The 15,576-nt window shown below is 37.5% G+C and overlaps 1 pseudogene; it reads right to left on the bottom strand.

The window, feature by feature from the left end:
- Window positions 1–5,979: 5,979 nt before the first annotated feature.
- LOC107542761 (casein kinase I pseudogene) lies at window positions 5,980–6,951 on the bottom strand (annotated as a pseudogene).
- Between the last annotated feature and the right edge of the window lie 8,625 nt (window positions 6,952–15,576).

Below are 15,576 nucleotides of genomic sequence, written 5' to 3'. Positions count from 1 at the left end.
AATTATATGGAGGAGGTTTCAGACCCTAAGGGGAAATTTTCTTATGATCCCTATAAGATCATAAGCCATTTTCCTATCATTGGAAAGTTTGCGTATTTTCTGTTCTTCACTGTTAAAATAATTCTGCAGTAGCTCTTTCTTATCATGTCCTTACTTGGTTTTGAAATCAAGATCATGCCAGCTTCTTGGAATGAGTCAGGGAGTGTTCTCCCTAATGAGTCAGAGAGTATTCCCTCTTATCTCTTCATTAGATTATTTTAAAATATGTTTTTATTGATTTTTAGAGAGAGAGGAAGGGAGAGGGACAGAGAGATAGAAACATCTATGAGATGAGAGAGAAACATCGATCAGCTGCCTCCTGTACGCCCCCTCCCAGGGATCGAGACCCCACTGTAGCCCAGGCATGTGCCCTGACTGGGAATCGAACCAGTGGCCTCTTGGCTCATGGGCTGATGCTCAACCACTGAGCCACACCAGCTGGCTCTTCATTAGATTTTACCTAAATTAAAATAAGCTCTTTTTTGAATAATTAGTAAAATTTGACTATAAAATTTTTAGCCATATTTACTTTGTGGAGTGATTAAATTTCTTACAAAAACAATTCAGGCTTTCTGTATTTTCTTACGTTAATATTGTCAATTATATTTAAGTTGGATTTCTCCTTTTTACCTAAATTTCAAATGTATTGGCTTAAAATTATTTTTAGTACTTTTTGTTATGTTTTAATCTTTCTTGAATTTGGAATTATGTTCCCCTTTTAAATGCTAATGAATAACTAATTGGTGCTTTTCCCTTTTATTTCTTGATCAATATTTCAAGAACTTTGGCAATTTTGCTAGCATTACCAAAAGCCAAATTTATCAATTATCTTCTCTAACATAACTTAAAAATTTTCAATTTCTTTCATTTTTTCTCATATGTATTAATTATACATTCTTTTTTTTTCTGTTCAAATTTTTTATGTTTTTCATTAATCATCAGCTTTATTTCTTTTCCAAAATTAATACTAAAGGATACAATTTTCTTAAGTACTAATTTGACTGTATCTCGATAGGTTAAAAGAAATATTTTTTTATCATTGTATGGTTCTAATTATTTTCTCACTTCTATTATAGTTTCTTTCTTCACCCATGCATTATTAAGACATTTATTTAAAACAGGTGTAATTGTAGAGGTAGAAAACAGCCCCATGAGAACATCTGGAGGACAAGATAATTCTGAGTAGTGCATCTGGGAAACTCTGAAACACTCATTATTGACGGTGGGCCTTGAGGAATTAAGGCTTTCAGAAATTACAATCGGATGAAAGGTTATTTTAGCAATCGCATTAGCCTGGAGACTGGAAGGCCTGTTGAGTCCCCAGAGGGACGCAAACAATGAGTTTGAAGCAGCTTGGACCATGATCCCAACACTCCTGGGCTGTGTTTTTGAAGGCATTTGCACAAACAAACAGGATTTCTACCAAGGAATCTTACATGAGTTTAGGATACGGATCTTGTATAAACACTTTCCTTTTACTTTTAGGCTACACTGAAAATCTCCATAAAAGTGAGCCATATTTTCTAATTCAAACTTTGTGCTGCAAGGAGAAGTGAATTTATCTCAGCAGCTACACAGTTGCATGACCTCATTTGGAAACTCTTGAAGCTGTGCTCATCTTATTGACACAATTGCTTTGTATATGTTTAGGTTTCTAGTCCACAGCAATTTGAAAGAACCTGTCAACAAAACTGTCTGCATTCCTGAGACTGAGGTGATTAGAATGAACCCTTTAGGTGTGCACTGAATTGGAGTCTCGAATTTAAAAAAGGTGGGGGCAGGCAAGGATTTATATTTTTGTTGTAATTCTTCAAGCATTCTTTTCTGTCAGTGATAATTTTATTAAAAATATTTTCACTTTTTGTTGATTGGCGCCGGTCATTTCCAGAGTTTTTTGGTGCAGCTCTGTCACAAAGCAGTTCTTAATCAGCAGCAAAGCTTTAGCTGATGGTCACCTGCCCAGCAGGCCGTCCCCAGGCAGTGGAATGTGAAGTGTGCCAGCTCTGCGGTGACGCACACTGGAGTTCAGCTCCCAGCGCTTCTGCTCTCTGGCCCAGTGCCCGACTAGTCATGATTTTCCTTTGCTCGTGGGTAAGATAAGGCTGATGAGTCATCCTTCCACACAGCTGGGAGGGTTCATGGTGCGGATCTCTGTGAGCAATCCAACCGAGTTCTGACTCACGGCCGGACTCGGTCTCCTCCCCATGGCTGTGCTCTCTCTCTGTGTCGTCCACTGAGGTGCTTTCTCTCAGCCTCAGCTTGCACAGGTCTTGGTCACTGAGCCTTTTTCTGTTTTTGTTTTGTTTTTTTAAATGCCTCTGACATCCCCTGACTCCGCCTCCACCTTCTCACTCCCAGAGATGTTGCAAACACCTACATTCCTGTAACTCTATTCTTTCTTCAAAGCACTTGTCATAGTTGGCAATTTCTCTTTATTGTTGTGATTATGGGTTTGCAATCTCCATGAGGGTAGAAATCAGTTTTGTTTTCTCTCCACTGAGTCATAAGTCTCTACATCTTGTCTGGCATGTAGGAGTCTCAGAATACTTGTTGAATCTATAACTGAATTAAGTGGAAGAGCAGAGCTCTTACATCCTAATATAAGGCACATCCCCACCCTTGTGGAGATGTTCATAGCTGGATAGTTAGAATACTGGAATCAGATAAAGCTGAGTTCTGCTGTCAGCTAATTAGCCAAGTTCTCTTTAGACAATTTAACCTCTTTGAAGCTAAGTTTCTGTATCTGAAAAATGGGGCAAAAATATTCACCGTAGAGTTTTTTTGTATTAAGTAGGAATGAAAGGCCTGGCAGAAAGTATCATATGGTGTGTACACCATAAAAATAGTTTTAAATATGTATAAGCAATAATCATAATAGTAATGGTAAAAATATCATACTTAAAAAAGGTAATATTCTAGATTGAATATAAAAGGTCCATTCTATGTTAACGTTAATGAAATCTACTACCAGGTACTAAAATGTAACATAGGGCGGTGATATTTTTATTTGACTGATTCAAGAAGATGCAGCCCATGAGTATGCTTTGAAGACAGTTACCAGTAGAACCAACAGTCAAAATGCTTTGTTAGCTGACAGTATATGATGTCTTAAACATTTTGAGGTAAAGCGTATTTGAAGAACAGAACTGAGTTATTAATTTTTGGTGAAAGACACGAGCATGAACTCCATTTTACTAAATACCTCTGAGGAGTGGCAAGTCAGATTGCAAATGCATTTGAGAGCTGAAGACAGACCAGCCCATTCTCTATATGACTCTGCTTTTTTGCAGGTTTACGAAGCTTCATGTACTTAGAAAGGATTAATTTACGGGATACTTTTGTCTCTACATTGGAAGCTCTTGGACAAGAAGGAGCCATTGATTGATCTTCTCCTTCTGCCAACTTCTGTCTTTATCTCTGTCAGGTGGACTGCTGTGGCTGACAAAGAACCTTTTGAGATGTCTTATGAATAAGACCATGAGAATTTTTAATAACAGAAAGGCTTGCAGCCTGAGCAAAACGTTACTAGCAGAAGGCATGACTCAAAATCCACATGGCTTGTCTTCGGTCATGCTGTGGCTTGGGGTTACCCAAGCAAGAGGGAGAACACGCACATAAGTTGAGTTATTTACTAACTCCCTAATGAGAAAAAAAACACTCATTGCAGAAAAACTGCAGAAGAGAGATAACTTCATACAACTTGGTATGCAGCATGCCTTACAGTCTTCCAATGGCAGAGGAGCCACTTTACAATTTATTGTTTACATTAATTTGATTGCACAGTGATATATTTGTTAGACAAATTACCACAGGTCTAATTAAAAGGTAATCTTAAAGCCACCTGATTACTGATTTACATTACATTTATTGGATTCCGATGTATTTGTGGAGATAAATTGGATGTAATTTCCAGGTAATAAAACTTAAGTGGTGTAAAATATCAAGGTTACTAGATCAAAAATGCATAAACTCAACCACATACTGGATGATACAAGCCACTGAATGAAGTGTTGCATACCAGTTCAGAAGCAATGTAGGGTAGTTAATAGTTTTTGTTACTGACTTGTGAGGGCCACATACATCTCCAGTTACTGGTCTCAGTTTCACCTGAAAATGTGTTGTTTGGGTTTACTCTCCAGGGTTGTTTCTATGAAAATCAATAAAATAGGCAAGTGCTCTGAATTTCCAGTAAGACATTATGACAACTTCTAATGAAGTTGTGTATGCTAAGCCATCCCGAGCCAAAGCTATAGTTTCCATATTCTAGAAAAATCCATGACTGTAGAATTTGTGCATATCTGGGTTGTTTATCCTGCTGTCTGCATTTGAAGATAGTCTGTAAATAAATACATGAGTTTTAATTTACCATAATATCAATGAACACCTGGTGTGTATATATATATATATATATTCTAGGCTAATGATTAACTTTATTTTAAAAATAACCCACTATTTATATATCTGAAAAATTATTTTCCAGTTATTCCAAATTCAGTAATCTTTGAATTATATTACTTTTTTTGAAGTTAGAAAGAAGACTGGCAGACAAATGGATTCCTCTAAGTGTTGTTACTGTTCATTCTGACTCATTAATGAAATTTATGGCTTCATTTTTAAAAAGTGTTGTGACACTGCCCTGTCCAGTTTGGCTCAGTGGTTCTGGAGGGTCCTGGGTTCAATTCCAAGGGCAGGTACCTCAGTTGTAGGCTCAATCCCTGGCCCCGGTTTAGGGTGCATGCGGGCGGCAACCAATTGATGTCTCTGTCTCACATTTAACTGTTTCTCCCTCCTTTCACACTCTCTGAAAAGCAACGGAAAAAATGTCCTCGGATGAGGATAAAAAATAAATGCTGTGACATTGATGTATTTGAACTAATCTACCTATACATGGGCAAATTTTTAGAATCTTAAACTAGCTCATGGGAAGGTAGACTGAAATGGAATGAGGAAGGGACCTGGGTTAGAAGATGAATGACTGCTATGAGCTATAGGAAGATCATTCTAGGCCACTTTCTTCAGTTCTTAGAAAAGTAAATGTAAACACATCCATTGATCAATCCCCCGTCCCTTGTGTGTGTGTGTGTGTGTATTTACAAGTTAAGACATTGATAGTTTTTTTTTAAAATTAATGAACTTATAAACAAAAAAGCTCCTGTTTCAAAATAAAAACAAAATCCCAGATCATATAGATGTTTACAGTGATTACATTTATCTAAGCAACATACATACATGTTTAGTTTTAAGATGTTAACTAAATTTTTTTTTTTTTAATACCAAGATCATTATAGAGTTAATATGGAGTACTAAGGATAATCTAGTAGTCACTAAGTTTTTCTTAAGTCTTCACTTTAGATGCTGTTATTTGTCGCACAGGTAAGCAGGCAGTCTTCCACATGCTCAAATGCTGGAATCTTCTGTTGCTACCACATCAGCTGACTTAGAAACAAGAAGCCAACCATTTTAAGAATGTTTTAAGTGAACAACTTGTAAACCCCAGGGATGGATAAACCCTAAGAATGCACAGTTGTGAGCATTTACAACCATCACAATGGCGGCTGAAGACTGTTCATGCCGTTCTTCTGAAATGAGATCTCAAAGCAGTATAGTTCAAAGAATTTTAACAAAAAATTGACATATGCACAATTTCTCCACCAATCTGTGTCAACCATTTAACTTTTTCACTTGAAAAAACTGGAATAGAAAACTGGACACCATGTTTCACTCTCTAATATTCACAATTACAGTGGCTACAACTTGGGACACGGCATCACCAGTGCTACCCAGAGCCAGTTTATAGTGAAATTCGGTTCTTTACACCCAGTAAATGGTTGTCCACAACCACTAGCTAGTGCACATATGAACTACAATTTCTAGATGTGGAGAGAAACAAATGCTGCTCCCATCATCTGCATGGGGCTGCTTCTGTTCCTTGATTCACGCTTAGAAACCTCTGGGGGTTTGGGCCTGCCGGCCCTTCCCACTTGAAGAGGCTCCCTTCTGTGCTTTCTGCTTTAACACTGTCCAATCAAATATGAAGTCATATTGGTGGTTCAGGGTCTTGAAAAGAACGCGGAACAGCTTCCTCAGATACACGTAATCCGGGGCTGCCTCAAAGCGCAGCCCGCGACAATAGTTTAGGTACTTGGCAAACTCTGCAGGAAACCCCTTACATAAAACTTCCACAGGAGTGGCCATCTTCTTCTCACTAATCTTTTCAAATTTTTGTTTCTTTGTTGCGGCCTTTAGCCCTTGCCAGGGCAGGCTGGTTCTATTAAAATACATCAACACATACCCTAATGATTCCATGTCATCGCGGCGACTCTGCTCAATACCAACATGTGCGTTGATGCTGGCATACCGCGCAGTGCCAGTGAGGTTTCTATTTTCTCTGTATGGTATGTGTTGCCTTGTCCTGTGGTCTCTGTACTTTTTGGCCAACCCAAAATCAATGAGGAATAACTTGTTACAGTGACGCCCAATACCCATCAGGAAGTTATCCGGTTTAATGTCTCTGTGTATCAAGTTCTTTGTGTGCACATACTCAACCCTACTGATCATCTGGTCGGCTAACATCAGTACAGTTTTCATGGTGAACTTTCTTGAGCAGAAATTGAAGAGGTCCTCCAGGCTGGGCCCGAGGAGGTCCATGACCAGCACGTTGTAGTCTTTCTCCTGCCCGCACCACCGCATGTGCGGGATGCCCACCCCGCCCTGGAGGATCCTATAGAGCCTGCTCTCGTACACCAGCTGCGGGTGCCTGGCCTTCTGAGACTCCAGCTTCACCGCCACCTCCTCGCCGTTGGTGATGTTGACCGCCAGGTAGATGTCCCCGAAGGAGCCGGACCCGATCTTCCGCACCAGCCTGTAGTGCCCGCCCACAACGAAGTGGGCCGCGGGGCCGCTGCCCGCCATGCCGAGACGCGGAGACGGAGGCCGGGCCGAGGACGACACAGGCCTCCGGGCGCGTCCCCTGAGCGAGGCTGCGGAGCAGGGCGGCAGGGAAGGGGGAAACGTTGGCTTTCGGCGTCACAGGGCTCGGAATCCGCCCAGGGGCACCGGGTCCCCCGCCGCTCGGTCAGGTTTCTTTGTGCCCGGCTGCAGTGTGCGAGGGGTTCCCGCGGTTCCTTGGCTGGGCCCCTTGTGTCACGGCGACGTCGCGGGCTGGGAAAGGGGCGCGGCGAGCGAGGGAGGGCGGTGATACCGCTGCCGCCACAGCCGCCGGCTCCCGCGGGAGGGATCCCGTCACGCCGCCACCGCAGCCGCCGCCATGTTGCCCGCCCGCGCCCCAGGCGCGCCCACCGGAAGCGCCCCGTCCGCGTGCACCGCCCCTCCCCCGCGCAGGGCACTCTGGGTATAGAAGCGCTCTGTTTGTTGGCTCGCTGGCCCGGCATTGCCCGTCCCGCGGGGCTCTTGGCGCGGGGCGAGCCCGTGCTGGCTGCGTTTGCCTGCTCGGGTTTGGAGAGCTTGCGACTTTCCTTGTTTTTCATTAAAATGCCTTTTCATTCTCGTGCCTCTGTCCCCCACAGCCTCAGGGCTCTTTCCGCGCAGGATAGAAGATTCTCTCTCTGTGGTTAAGTTTTTCTTTGCTTTTTGTTTGTAGTAAATGATGCTCCTTGGGTTTCCCTTTTATCTGGTGTAACCCCCTGCCTTCATAATATATGGATTCCTTCAAAAAAGCTGGCACATTTATGTTTTACACGTCCAGCTTCTTGGAAGGCGGCTTTCCACTTCCCCTCCCATTCTCATCGCTCCCTGCTCGGTGTCAGCCGCCACGCCTGCCCTTTCTGCACGGCTCGGCGGGGACTCGGGTCAGCCCGTCGGGTGGGAAGCCGGACAGGCCGCGCCGCCAGCGTCCAGGATCCTCCTTTATGTTACACGTTCTAAAGGTAAAGTGTTTTCCTTTAGAAGACATCTTCAGTATAACAATTCAAGGTGAATAGTTATGCAGTTATCAATTTGAGAACCCAATCCCGGGTGTCTAAATGTTCACATACATGAGTTAAAATATACTGAACAATCTCTGGCAATAATAAGTAAGACCTAATTATAATTATATTTCTGTTCTTGCCGTAATAGCCCTACAACTGTGAATAAATCTCTGGGTCATAGTTTGTTCATTAATAAATGAAGGTGCTGTAACTCAGTCCCCAATGTCATGTCTAGCTCTAAAAGAAAGTATAATTGGATTAATGTTTTGAATTTATCGCTTTATTTTTTAGCCTCTACAGATGATTTTTGTAGTAAAGAGTTAAATGAATATTTTCTAATTAAATAAGATTGTAATTTTACCCATACTTTCATATAAAATATAAATATAAGACCTAGTGCTGATTACTGACCAAAGCATGGAAGATGAATAAATTAATTACTTGTTTTGATTGAAATAGCAAGCTTTTGAAAATAATCACTTAAAGTGTTATTCTTTCATCACAATTATATTCACAGGGAATTTTTTACTAAACTGGGCTTGAAATAGAATAATGATAATCAATATGAAATACATGAGGTATTTTAACTTCCTGTGAGCATAACTGATTTCCTAACTAATGGAAAAAAAAATCCGTTTGGTCTACAGCTAACATTTGACCTTGAGCATGGTATATATGTTTTAGAGCATGATCCATTTTGTGCCTCCTTCATTTGACATGGTATAAAGCATGATAGAGAATGTGAGCAGGCACAACACTAGAAACTAAGAGAGGCCAGTATGTACTTATTATATCAACTATGGACTGTGTAACCTTGAGAGTCACTGGACTTCTCTGAATTCTTACTTATTTGTAAAATGAAGAAATCGGACTAAATGGCTTATTCCTGGCTTTATGAAGCAGTGAGTGTCTGTTTCTGTTTTAATGTGACCCTTTGCTCTTTTATGTTATTTATTTATTTTTCTATTTACTTGAATGCTTGTTCTTTGGTAACTTTTGAAGGAGGTTATTTTGTGAAATATACTTGGCATCAGAGTATTCTGTAAATGTGTCAAGATTCTTCTTACATTGCATTTGTAGGAAAGACTTTATTTTTTACTTTAAATTAGAAATGATCCATGTTTTCTAAGTTACTTGTATTCTTCAGTTTGGTTCTCAGTTCAGTTTCATAATAATGTGGGAATGATAACTTTGCATCACACATTAGTAAGTAAGCATTAATGTCAATATGAGTTTAGAGTCTATACATTCCTCTCAAAAGTCAGCTTCTTCCAAATACTAGAATCATCTGTTTTTGTTTAACTTTAGGTTTATAACAAAGTCAAATTAATAATGCTGATAACCAAAATTTAAATTTCACGATGCAATGTAAAAACAATCCATATCCAATATGGTAGTGTTTAAAAGACCTAGTTCGCTCTAACATGCTTGGTTTACCTAGAAATCTGTCTTTCATCTATAGAAATTAATGGTAATGATAATAAATATTTTTCTATGCTAAGTACTAGAAACACATATTCTCCTTTAGTTTTCATAGCGGTCCTTTTAGGTGAGTGACAAACATTTCTAAATTTTAAAATGGGCATATTTAAGAAACTTGCATGAAACAAAAGTATCAGTGGACTTAAAATGCATTGTGGTGTTGCCTGTTGAGATGACAATCTATTAGAATAGCTCGAGTGCTTTGAATGTGTGTTTTTGTGATGCAAATTAGGTTATAAGAGATTGGTAAATAAGAAAATGTTGTCAATATAAAATGTTCAAGTGAAATTGGTTCCTGAATGATGTTTTCTAGTGTATAAACATGTTTGAAGCATGCAGAAACAAGCATTTGTGCAGTTAAAGAGAAAAGTTTAGCACTATGCAGAGATAGTGGATGGGTCAGTGGTTTCCAGAAGCACAAAGTTTTTTGGTAAAGTTGCTATGAATACTCATGAAGCTATGAAGATATTTCTCTCAAGTCCAGAGAAACAGAAAGAGACAGAGACTTGAGAGAGAAATGAAAAAGAAGCAGCATCTTGAGACCTATTTTTACTTTTAATCAAAAAGGATTCTGTTGAAAACAAATACATTAAAGGATCTACATCTCTAAGCAGGATTGACTGACCAAGACTCTAGATGCAAATTTCTGTGGATATTTAACTGTAAAAGATTTTTATTATTATTATTTTCACTACATTTTTCATAAGCTTTATTATTTTTTGGGCAGTGAAGAATGCAACCGTCACAGCAGAAACTTTCTCAGTCAGTCTCTCTGCTGTATTCATATTCATGGACACTTAGCTCAGCTGTTAAATATGTTAATGTGATTATCTTCTACTTCAGGGCTTCACACTGTTCTACTGCTATAGTCTGTTCTTCAGATCGCTGATGAAATTAGGAGGAAAAAAGCATATAGGTGAATTAGTGCAAATTATTTATCATTAATAGAAAGCTATTTCAAAGAATTAATAATTTTTAAGAGAGAAAGCCTACATTGTAAGAAACAGATCAAGTGGAATACCTTTTTATCCTATTAAAACAAATGTAACAGAAACATTAAAATATTTTAAATCACCAGTATTGTCCTTACTATAACAAAACTATTTTTATTTTCACATATTAATTCTAGGTTTCATTGTTTTTCTCATTAATGAATATACATTTGAAAATAGTTGCAATTATAATATTGACACTTGTGTTTGCACTTACAAGGAGTTTTATAATGTATCAGCAACATGATTTATAAAACCTTTTGTACTGTTTGGTATTTTGTTTCCATTTTTTTCTCCTATTACACATAATGAAGAAAACATCTTGGTGCAGGTAGCGCTGTCCCGATTGTTAAATCATTTCCTTAGAACATACGGTCAAAATAAAGTTTATTGGATAAGTGCATATTAAACTATTTATGGCAGCTAATATATCTTATATTATTTTTCATAATTGGTGAAAAGTTTAGAACTCCACCAGTACATAAAAATACTTGTACCACAACTTTGTCAACATTCATTTGATCTTTTTATTTTCAAAATTGGTGAGAAATATAAAACAATATTTCAATATTGCTTTATTTGCATTTCTTACTACATGCTGGACATTTTCCTGTGGAAATTGTCTATTGCCCATTTATGGGGGACATAAATTTTTAAACATTTAAAAAATATTTGTGAATTATAATTGATATACAATAAACTGCATATATTTACAGTGTAAAATTTTGAAAGTTTTGACATGTATATACCATTACCACAATCAAGAAAAAAAACATATCCTCTTCAGTTTTTCGAAGAATTTATATAGGAATGGTATTAGATCTTCCTTAAATGTTTGGTAAAATTTGCCAATGTACCATCAACTTTGAGAGATTATTTGTGGAAAGGTTTTTAATTATACATTCAATTTCTGAAAATTTATATTGGATTGCTCAATTTATTTATTTCTTTTTGAATGAACTGTGGTAGTTGGTGCTTTTCAACAAATTTGTATATTTCATCTAAAATGTCAAATGTATTGGCATACAGTTGTTCATAGTATTTCCTCATTACGCTTTAATACCTGTAGGATTTGTAGTCATGATACTTTCTCTCATTTCTGATATTGGTAATTTATGTTTTCTCTGTTTTTTCCTTGATCATCTAGCTGGATATTTTTTAATTTTATTCATCATCTCTGAGAACTAGTTTTTGGTTTCATTGACGTTCCTCTATTAATTTTCTATTTCTTTGATTTCTGCTCTTATTTTCATCATTTGCTTTCTTCTGCTTAATTTGGATTTAACTTTTGTTCTATGCTAGATGTTGTATAGTTTATTATGTTGGATAATATATATTTTTATTCTTATTTGTATTCTTTATTTGGGTACACTTTATAACATTTATTGGGGTGAAAGTGGTTAATATCATATAGGTTTCAGGTGGATTTCTATGTTATAATATCTGTGTATCTTGAGTTTTGTTTTAGGCACAGTTAAGTTACTTGGGCATAGTTTGATTCTGTCAAGGCTTGCTTTTAAGCTTTGTTAGGCAGAATCAGAGCAGTCTTCAACCTAGGACTAATTTTTTCCCCTACTGAGGCACTACATTCTTAGTACTTTACCTGCAGTCCTGTGAATTCCAAAGTTTTTCTCTTCTCCCTGGTAGAAACACAAACTACTCCCAGCCTTATGTTACCTCCAAGGATTCTTCCCTCTAATTCTCTGGCCTCAGGTAATTCCTTCACATGCATGTTTTGATCTGCATTCAGCTGAATACTTACAGGGACCCCTTTGGATGTGTTTCTTCTCCCTCTCTCCCTCTCTCTTCCCACTATTTGGAACAGTGCTCTGTAAAATATGGCTGTCCTTACCTCTCCAGAGACCAGCTCCGTCTCTCCCTTGTCAACTCAGGAGTCTTTTGTATTTCTTTCTGTTGACTTTTTGTTGACTTTTCAGAGGTGATTTTGCTTGTTGCTTTTGACCCATGATTAGTCTGCTCATTTGCTTATTTTTGTGTAATAAATATTGTATCTGAAAAATTACTTACAGAAATAATTGACAACTCAGGATGATTTATCTTTCCTTTAAAAATGATTCTCATTGCTTTGGTGGGACTCTGAGGTCACTATTAGTCTGCATAACTTAACACTGAGATTTGGGTTTGAAGCTTTCTGGTCTTCCCAGATGACCTGGCTACAGTCTGTGCAAGGGTAATTCCTTCTTTCTTTTTAATCTTGGGATATGGCTCTTTAGATCCCAACCCAAAGCAGACATGAACTTCAGCAGGATTACACACTTCATAGGTCCTGGAGGCTGATTTTTGTCTTTGAAGACTTATGATGATGTAAAAAATGTATAAAATAAAAAGTAGCTCAGCTTTTGGTGGTGACCAATTTATGTTTGGACAGTGCCCCAGGCAAAATTTTTCCTGCTATGTTAAAAATTTTGGAGTCATATCTTTTACAGTGTCTTTGTATTTTAATTTCTCACTACCCAGCCATTTGATGATTTTTGGAAAATAATTTTTATATTTCATTAGTCTTTTTTAGTTATGTTCATCAGAAGAATTTTTCTGAAATATTTAGTCCACTGATTTCGGAAATGAAAGACATGACATTTTCCCTTTAAATGTCAATTAGCAGTGTGCTACAGCTATGTCACTGTCTTAAATGTTAAATGCAGTATAACTTTAAACCCTTTAAGCTATTACAATATTAAATACAACATTTAAATAATTATGACAACGAAAAATGTCTTCAGATATTGGCAAATGTCCCCTGGGAGCAAAACTGTTCCGGGTTGAGAGCCACTGCTATTGAGCTCTGGATGAGATCTCTCTCTCCAGCCTCTCCTAACCATCACATTGCACTCTCTGTTTGGTAAGTTCTGCGTTAAGACAGGGTTTTGCCTTTGTTTCCATTAACCCTGTATATCTCACTGCTTATTCCTCCCTTCACGGGCACAAGGATATAATTAATGGGAATTATGTATTTATTACCAGCAGTTCACCTTCTCTGTGCTGCGGTCATTATGCTCCTTTCCCCAGGCAGCCTTTCCTTTCTCTTTCTGATGCCTGCCCAGTTCAGTTCAAATGCCATGTCCTTTCCTCTTCTCGTGTGCATTCCTCCCTCCTCTGAATGTGATTTCTCCCGTGACTGTATGGATCATCTCTCTGGGGATAAATCATGAAAGATCCGAAGACAGAATTTACGTCTTACCCATCTATTATCTTCTGAAAACAAAGGACAGTTTCCTACTTATAGTAGGCACTAAATAAGGTTTGTTGAATGAATAAATCGGTGTTTTGTGAGAGGGGATAGTGATTGTCTTCCATACAGTAATTCTAGAAAGAAACTGCTTTCTTTGCTTCTATTTTGAATTCATTATAAATTTATCACCAAAGAATTGACTAAATTATACCCTTTCCAAGTTTCTATTTCTTTGGACATAGGAACTCTTAGAGCATTATGTCTCATACATGGATGACTTACTAGGTAATATTTTGCTTCCATTTATTTGTCTGAAAATGAGCAGCTTTCTTTTCTTGCTGTTGATTTAGAAAAATAATGAGTTTGGTTATATGCACACAATTTGATTTTGTCTACCCATGTTGACACATTCATTAATTTAATTTTTATTTTACATTAATTTATTGGAGGCAGCATTGGTTAAAATTATATGGGTTTCAGGTATACAATTCTATAATATATTACCTGTATATTGTATTGTATATTCACTACCCCAAGTCAAGTCTCTTTCTATTACCCTCTTACCTCCCCTTTACCTTCTTCTATCTCCCCCCATTCTCCTTTACCTCTGGTTATTATCCTATGGTTATTCTCCATAACCATACCGTTGTCTGTCTATATGAGGTTTTTTTTATTTGTTTGTTTTTGTTTTGCTTAATCCCTTCACCATTTTCCCACCCCAATCTCCAACCCCTTCCCTCTGACACCTGTTAGTCAGTTATCTGTATCTATGAGTCTGTTTCTATTTTGTTTGTTAGTTTATTTTGTTCATTAGATTCCACATATAAGTGAAATCATATGGTGTTTGTCTTTCTCTGACTGGCTTATTTCACTTAGCATAATGCTTTCCAGGTCCATCCATGCTGTTGCAAAGGGTAAGATTTCCTTCTTTTTTATGGCCAAGTAGTACTTTAAATGACTGAGACACATTCATTAATTTTAGGATCTATAAGAAGATAATTTTATAATCAATTGTAATTAAACCAAAAATAAGTACACTTAATTTTTTGTTCAATTTTTCTTATGGTTTAGTTGTTTCTTATGTATTATTTTGTTAACCCAGAATGAATATCAAGTTACAGTAACATTCCTCAAAATATGTTCTACTAGTACCTTTAGGTACTCAGTGAAAACAAAAAGTTGATGGTTATATACATTTTGGAAACTGTATGGAATATCCTGCTCTGGGAAATTCCTAATTCACAGCGACATATTAAAGGTAGTAAGACATCCTACAGCAAAAGTTAAGCATTGGTTCAACCTCATTTAACCCAGTGTTTGCAAAGAACAGATCAAGGCCCTGGAGCCAGATGGTCTGGACTCAAATTCTAATTTTATCATTTTCTAACTGTGTAATTGTAGTGAGTGTCCCAAGCATCCCACCTAAAATGTCTGGAAAAAATAAAGGTGATGTGTACAGTGATACAAGGATTAAATTAAATAATACATGTGAAATACTTAGAATATTTTCTGGCTTATTGAAAATCCTTAATACATACTATTATTATCATTTATATTTGATCACAGGATTTATTCTGGATTAAAACTTTGGAATCACTGTGGAAAACAAACTTTGGGATGACTGTTACAGAGATTTTTGATATAGTAGCCATTTGAATGAAGCCTGCCCAGCTGAATTAGTTTTGACCTCTGAGTACTCACCAGGAGACAAGATAGCCAAACTTAAGAGGAAACAGCCAGCTAATGCCTACATGTAGTTGGATCCATTGTCAGTGTGTGCTTTGTACTGATTTCAGGATTAGTGTATTCTTTTCTCACCCAAACTTTACAAATTCCAAGATAGAAGATAAGATTTATTTATTTATTATTTTGTCATTTCACATAATGTACTAAGGATAGTTTTATTTGGTAGTCTAATGAGGGAATTGGATGGGCTCAGGTGTTT

Source organism: Miniopterus natalensis, chromosome 5, assembly GCF_054644295.1.
Source record: "Miniopterus natalensis isolate mMinNat1 chromosome 5, mMinNat1.hap1, whole genome shotgun sequence".
Classification (NCBI taxonomy): domain Eukaryota; kingdom Metazoa; phylum Chordata; class Mammalia; order Chiroptera; family Miniopteridae; genus Miniopterus; species Miniopterus natalensis.
This window is presented reverse-complemented; position numbering and strand designations above follow the sequence as displayed.